This window comes from Pholis gunnellus (genome assembly GCF_910591455.1).
Source record: "Pholis gunnellus genome assembly, chromosome: 8".
Taxonomy (NCBI): domain Eukaryota; kingdom Metazoa; phylum Chordata; class Actinopteri; order Perciformes; family Pholidae; genus Pholis; species Pholis gunnellus.
Window position 1 is genome coordinate 287802 of NC_136534.1, and position 8226 is coordinate 296027.

Sequence of the window (8226 nt, forward strand, 5' to 3'; positions counted from 1 at the left end):
ACACAACCGCTTGTCGTCTTCATTTGTGCAATAATAGATACAGATGTATGTGATACAGATGTATGTGTATCAAGAGTAATATATATATATATACATACAGGGTATATATATATATATATATATATATATTAGGGGTGTAACGGTTCACAAAATTCACGGTTCGGTTCGGTACGATACAGTGGTGCCACGGTTCGGTACGTTTCGATACGTTTTCAATACAGTAGAAAACTATAAATGCCAGAGAAACGTACTTAATTTTTAAATATATTTATTCATTAAAACTAACATCATAAAGTTATTCTTTGACTTTGAACAATGATGGAACTATACCTGAGTGACCCATCTTCTGGGGTGTCTTCTTAGCAACACATAAGCATAAAAAACTGCTCCTTAATTAAAAAAATAAATGTAGTATTGTTACTTACATCTTCTCTATCATCATTTTGCTGCCGTTGTGCTTCTGTGAAAGAAGGTCACAATCTTTCTGATCTTTGCTAGGAGGCCAGAGATCTGCTGCACTGCCGTTGCTTTGTGAGATGCTGGATTAATGACATGGGCAAAGCATCCTATTTGTGGTCCTACTCCAGCAGCTCCAGCAGCATTTACTATATTCCTGGCATTATCAGTAGTCACAGGAATAGTTACATTAGCTCACTCCAACTTTTACTTGGACCAAATCTTCGCTTGTGTGACTCTCAAGTGGTCTGCAGAACGTAGCTCTCCATCTCCCGTTCAGCGGTGAGGTACAGTCGGTAGATTTGTGTAGCTTGACGTCCAGGCATCCGTTGTCAGAGCAACAGCGAGTGCCTCGGACATTTGATTCTCTACTTGTGCTTTTGTTTTCTTGTACAAAACAGGAATTACGGTTTGGCTGAAATGGGCTCGTGAAGGAATTGTGTAATGGGGCTCAATAACATTCAGCAGGTTCATAAAGCGTTTTACACTACAGAGTCCGGTCTCATGTCCGCGGCTATAAATGGACCAATCGCCGTGGCGATCGCTTTAGCCTTGTTCGAATCGGCAGGGAACAGCTGCTTAAATGCTTCAGGGAGAGTTTGAAGCGTGTGTGCTGCTCCAGGTTTTCGTTTAGTTCCACTCACTGCCACACTGCGGTGATGTCGGCGTAAATGGGTTAACATGTTTGAGGTGTTCCCACTGATGTAGCCTACACTCGTGTAGCAAATGCGACATACCGTTGTTTTTGTATCCACCACTCTCTCGCCATCGCCCTTATAGTTCACAGAGAAACCAAAGTAGCTGTAGGCCGTTGGAGGATCTTCTATTTCTGGTCTATTAGCCATATTGCACCGAGCTAGCTTTGTGTAGCGTGTCTCACAGCGCAAAAGTGCCCGACTGGAATTGTTTTTCTTTGGTGGTGGGCGTGTCAGAGAGCACGCTGTCCGTTACGTCATGTGTGTTGCCAGTTTGAGAACAGTGGCTCCACCGAAAACATATTTCCCACAACTTCTGCATTTTCCAAATGGACTAGTATTATTAAAACGTATTGTTCGGTTCGTCATGCGTACCGAACCGTGAGCCTCGTACCGAACGGTTCAATACGAATACGCGTATTGTTACACCCCTAATATATATATATATATATATATATACACACTTTATTAATCCTGCAAGGGTAAATTTGTACAGCAAACAGTTCCAGTCCACAGCATGAAAATCAGATTTTCAGTCCTGCAAACCTTTTACTAATCCCTGACAGTTTACGGCTGTTAACAGCCTGTGAAGTACACGTTTGTCTGTGCCATTATTTGTCAGGAAGGTCGTCGTCGGTCTGCCGCTGCCGTTCGGTCGTCTTCGACCATTGTTCGGTTGTCTTCCGCTGCCGGTCGGTTGTCGGTCTTCCGCCGCCATTCGGTCGTCGTCTTCGACCGCCGTTCGGTTGTCTTCTGTGGCCGGTCGCTGGTCGTCTTCGACCGCTGTTTGGTGGTCGTCTTCGGCCGTGGACCGGTGAAGGGCGGGCCGCGGTTGTGGAGCTGTTTCCCTGCGAACGTGGTCGTTGAGTTGTAGATCCACTCTAGTCTCTCCAAAAGTACCGACGCTCAGTTAAAATGAAACACATTCACAGCCATAACATGTGCAACGCTTCTCCGACGCTGCATACAAATCATTTTCCTGGCTGGTCAGGGCTGCTAGCTGTGGGGTCATTTCTTACTGTCCAGTTTGTTCGGAAATGTCCTTCTTGAGAAAAGCGTTCCCAGTAACTCCGCCACTAAATCCGTTTCTCCTCCTTCCGCCATTTCATATTAAAAAAACAAAGCTAGGTAAAATGTCTTTCAAATATTTCCACTTGAACTCTGTCTGCTACAACCAAAGCTCTGCTAGCAAGCATTATGTTTCGCGGGCACATAGTCACATGCCCGCCCACTGACCAATCACAGCACACTCTGCACCTTGAGGCAGAGAGGCATCTGGACTCTGAGCTGCAGTAATGCTGACATAACTAGGCCTGCAAACCGCTCTGGTGCGTCCATGAATCTCAAACTAAAGATCTGATTGGTTGAAGACTATGTCAATCAACAATATCATCCCCATTCAACTTAAACTGCACATGGCAGCACTGGGTGAGTCTGCAGGCCTGGGGCCTCTCTTCTTACCTAGAGACACAGAGGTGAAATCTGATTGGATAAAAGCTCTACTTAAACAAGCTGCACTGGAAGCAGAGCAACTGAGGAGCACAGTAGCTGTGCAATGAGAAAATAAGATAATGGGAAAAATATTTTTATAAATTATAATACATAAGAAAAAATTAAATGTATTTAAGAAAAAATATTAAATTATAAAATAGCTATAACTTTGTGATTCTGTTTAGGCCAGCAGAGAAGGCTTTGCAGGCCCTGACGGCCCGCCACTGCTACCAGTCTACATTGGTCCAAATAAAAAAAATCTGAACTGATTGCTATTGGACCCGAGCAAGCCCAAAAGGTCTCCGTTGGGTTCCGAGGCTCGGTTCCGAATGTCGTAGAATGGACTTTTCGAAAAAAGTCTCAGCAACTTAAACATGTAAACCATTTTACACACTGCAAACACCATTATAAACTATTACACTAACTAACTAAGAAGATCCGCCACAATATCATGTATTTTACGCTACAGTCGGTGATCCAACTACTCAGAAAATGCTTCCAAGATGGGGGCCATTGCATCTCCCCTGGCAAATGACACAGCAAACAGCACGAGCATTTCACACAGATTTCAGCGATAACATCCGAATTTCTCTCCGTGAAAGCGTTCAAAAGTTACAGCCAACAAGCCACAGAAAGCACAACTCCAACACTGCCAAACATTAGAACCGTATCATAACTTGAGTCGATTTTCAGGGCGAAAGCTGAGGAATTCCAACTTATTCCTTATGACAAATGTGTTCGCTAAGTCACTGAGCATGTCTGAAACTTAAAATGGCGATTCTCCGTTCATCTGAGCCAAAATGGAGGTCAATATGCCGCCGGCGAATCATACAGGGGCTTGGGGGGGGGGATCGCAGCACGGTTTTGGAGTTCTAGTGGCTGGAAATTCTGTCAATCACTTCATGGAACATATGGGTGTGTTTGAAATAACCACCCGGTTCTAACGTGTGGTCACATGATAAGATGCACCCACCATAGGCTTAGCAAGGGCTCCATACACACAGAGACGAGGAAAATGCATGGAGGAGAGATATGATGACCCCCAGAGAAGTCAAAATGGCTCAGAATGATACCAAACAGCTCTGTTATGATATATTGTACAATATGAGTGATAAACAAAGTGAAATATAATGAAATATGTAGTTATATAGTATATAAAATTACAATGGAACAGCTGCAAATCCTGGTTTGAAAATGAGAATTTGGCATGTTTTTTCGTACACAAACTGCTATAACTGGGGTTTGCTTCACTTTAGTTACACCAAATCTTTTTGTGAGGCACCTGCACCGTGTTTGCTATGAATTGGGAATGTTTTTAGGCTAGCCAGGGCCTCATTTCATAAATTAAAGTGCTTTTCCTTCAGGCGAACCTGGGAATTTTCCCTGTTTGCTGTGTTCAGCTACTATTAACCAGTAACATATACACAATATTTACTCTTTTACTCACTATGTGACTAGGTCAAGAACCATGGAAGTAGTAGTCTTGTCTGGTGGGTTGGAAGACTAGAAAAGCGCTATACAAGTACAGTTCATTTACCAAGTCCATAATGGCAGGGGCCATGTGAGTTGTCACTATCAGCACTGTCTAACCATTCATACCCATTTTGAGCAATTTGGGCCTATACACTGGTTCGTTTGTGTTGGGTGTTAATGCCCACTGTGCTCCTGCTTTAAACTACACATGAATTTGGGTGATCGGTGCATATATATGTAGCATTACATATATATTAAATATAACTATATCACACAGAAGAATATTGTTGGAGTGGAAGAAACCCAAATCGTCTCTATGGCTCAAAGACTGCATGATGTTCTTAAACCTGACAAAAATGAAGTACAACTTTAGGGGGTCTTTTGGAAAATTTGAGTCTGCTATAAATGCAAACAGTTAAGTTAAAGTCAATCCAGATCACTACTCAAAGGGCTGTACACTAGTGCTGGGCGGTATACCGGTTTTATTTTCCAGTACGATATGAATTTTTCACACACCGTCACACCAGTGTATAGCCGAAACAAATGCTGCTCTTCAACAGGCAGCAAAATATATTGTTCGCCGCTAGTAGAGCTACAGTTGGAGCTAGTTGACTTAAGTGTATTGAGAGGGACCCCTAATCATGGTTATAACTTTATAACACAACAACCCACAACTAACACTAATAATTGTACATTTATATCTGTGAAAAACTAAACAAAATGAGTGCAGATATGTGAGCCATCAAGTTGTATCAGTATTAGTGGCTGCAATGAGCCTGCTTTCCACTACAAATCTTTTTAAAACGGGGTTGCAGACTTGAGCAGACTACGGCCACTCTCAATCAATGTTTAGCTTAGATCTGTATTTTGTTTTGAGAGGCAACAGCAGAAAAGCCGATCTCACAGAGGACGTGGCGAAGGGAAGAAGAATGCCCACAGCCCTCTGTCCGATGAGTGGATGCTCCCTCTCCACACCAAGCCAGAACTCACTCAGTGTTAGAGCTGTAAACCTCAGCCTCTGGGTAGAGTCAAACGTCATCTCGATAAACTGGTCCTCTTCAGCAGAGCTGAAATCAGCAGGTGCTGCTGCATTGAAGGGATCTCTCACCCAGTCATGCATGGAGAGACGCAAGGAAACCATGCGAGGTTTTATGAGACATCCTTTCCTCAGTTGCATCACGTGAAGCGACATCTGTTTCTGATGATGGCGGATCAGCTGATCACAGCTGGATCAGCTGTCAAGTCTGCTTTAACAGCTGGAGAGACTTTTGAGAAGTTTGTCTGTTCACATCATCACTGTACTTAATAATAGTAACTAATAATACTAAGAACTAATAAAGACAGTAATCAACACTGTAGAGGTGTTTCTCTCTGTAGCCTGTTACCTCTTTCACAAACTGTGTTCTGTTTACAAGCTCAGGACTGATTTCTACCGACGGAATGTGTTTGTATTTTATGAAATATTTGCGTCTATACGTTTTGAAATTGTGATTGTGGCGTCAATATTAATTAACCCAGAATATGATTATGGTTCTCTTGAATACTGACATTTATTAGGCTCCATGTTTCATGTTAAACCTAAATGATAAAACTCAAACCCTCAGGAATGATCAGCCTCATGTGACTGAATGAAATGATAAATTATGTAAAAAGCTCTCTGACTTTAATTGCTTTCATAATAAAAGGTGAGGGAAATATCAGATCATGAAAAGACAAATCTTTCTAATAAATGAAGAAAGTTGTTTGTGGTCCTTTTGTTGTTCAGTCTACAATGAACATTAATGAACATTTATTTAAACCAGATGGTGAATCATCTGAGGAGCTTTTTTCAATGACGTTCATTAGTTCATTTCAGCATGTACTCGGATTATTGTTTCTTGTCATCCCCTTAAATTCATTTTCTAGACTAGACAGATCCTGTTTTGATATTACAAGTTTTTCTGATTTCAGCAAAGTATAGTTTAGACATGGAACTTTTAAGTTTCTTTCTAGTTTAGCAGATAGCAATGGTCACCACACCCTCGCAGGGCTCCTTGGGCAGTGAACAGCCAGAGTCATCCCCTCACCCTGTGACCCCCGCTGGCTGCGCAACAGTACCTGCTTCGATGCAGTCCAACCACGACGGGAAAGCCGGGGTTGAAATCGCTGGTTCCCCCAACAGGTCTCCGCCTCCAGCTTAGCACAGGTGAATAGAGTATTAAAGGGGCATGGATATAGTTGAATGACTATACACAGTAACAACAAGGAGCAGATTGTAGCTGCATATATCCAATTGCATTTCGGTCTTGATGTGCAGATTCTTGCGAAGCCACTGTTAAGTATGCTGGAGAATATGGTATAGTAACCAAAGTCAAACTTGTGAAGGCTAAAGATCCCTGTGAAGAGTAGGTGCGTGTTTCTCACTAACCTAACCCTAACCCTGGCTGTGGTATGCAAGCACATGAGCAGAGATGTCAGGTAAGCATACAGTCTGTTGATTTCAGTGGATGGAGATTGAAATAGTTTTTTCCTACAGTGTAGCTAGTGCCTTCTGAAGCGAGTCACATTTCGTTGAGGTGGTGAGTTGATCTTCCTAAAAATGCTGAAGACGTTGATAAGTAGAGACTCCACCGCCTGTGCCAGCTTTCCCCCTGATGTGGAAAAAGAAAAGAAAAAAAAAAAAAAATGAAAACTTGCTTGGTACTGAGGTAGCCGTGACAGAGATATGCTTTGGCCATGCGCGACAGTTGTCGGTAAAAACATCCATTGTCTCTTCACCACTTGAGAGGAAAGTCAGAGAGTAAGATAGATATTGTCACGTCATGAGAGGTCACTAGAGCAGGCTAGGGGCGTTGGTGCAAAGAAAACTAATAAAAACAGACAAAATCAAAAAGGTTCTCAGAATAAGATCACGGTTTATTCTTATCCGGCGCCACAACTCAGGAAAGGCTCTTCATCAAAATCAAAAACAAACAAACAAAAAGCGTCCAAGCGGAGATAATGCATCTCAACAGAACCATACTAGCCTAAAACTAAACTTAAAGTGTTCACTGCTTCCTTCAGACAACCGGGTCTTCTTCCTCTGCAAACCTCCTCACTGTGGTTTGGAAACTGGTTTCCAGGTCGGTCTCCGGGCTCCTTCATACCGTGTGCTCTCTTTCCGTTCCTCTCCTCCTGCAGCCCTTAAGTCCGGCCTCAATCAGATGGCCTAAACACCTACACCTGGGTGAGTGGTGAGGCCTTCTGGGATACGGAGTTGTTGCCTCGGCGGCCATCTTGGAGTGTGGCGGCTGCTCCTTAAAGGGGAAGTAGCACCCATCTACCACCTGGCCCCATGTGATGCCACAATATCCCTTTGCAATACAAGTCAATTTCATCTTCAATCCCAATGTTGTGCTGTGCGCTGTCCACTCCTTCAGTGAAAGACTCCCCAAGGAGATCTCCAGCTGCTCTCTTCTTGGAAGGAGGACATTTTTCCTTCTTAGTTCCATGTGCTGTGTGTGGCAGGCCATCACCAGGCTCAGGCTGTCCTGCTGCATGTTTGGGGCTGAGCTGTTACTTTCCCTTCTGTTTCACTAGGGTTCTGTTCTCATCTTGTTTCTTTACACAAAAGCAATAGAGGCAAGCACCGCACACGACACACTCATCCTTTACACACAACTTAAGTTTCCTGAACAAGTTACACAAACAAATAATGAGATAAATACAAACAATGTTTTAAAAAATACCTGGTTTTGCATCTGCATTGCTTTCAACTTCTGCCTGTTGAAAACTTTCTCCCACTGTCTGTCGTTAAGCTGGCGCAAGCTCCTGAAGCGAGGGTTGAACGCAGGTCTTTCTAGCTGAGACTCTGTGAAGTCCTTCAGTGTGGCTCTCGTCATTTGGGAGATGGTGGAGGAGTCCTTATGGCACCCAACCATGCTCTATTCTATCATGTTCTTGAGGGGCATAATGAGAGACTGAAGGTAAAGACTTGTTGCACAACATGGTGGTTGCTTTTTCAGCAGTGAGAATACGTGTAACGTTAATTTTGCTTATCTTCATTACTCGGTAGCTTTGCGGCTATTGCTTATTCTTGCTCTAGGTAGCGCTTGAGCATGTTGAGTGAGCTGTTCCATCTTGTGACCACATC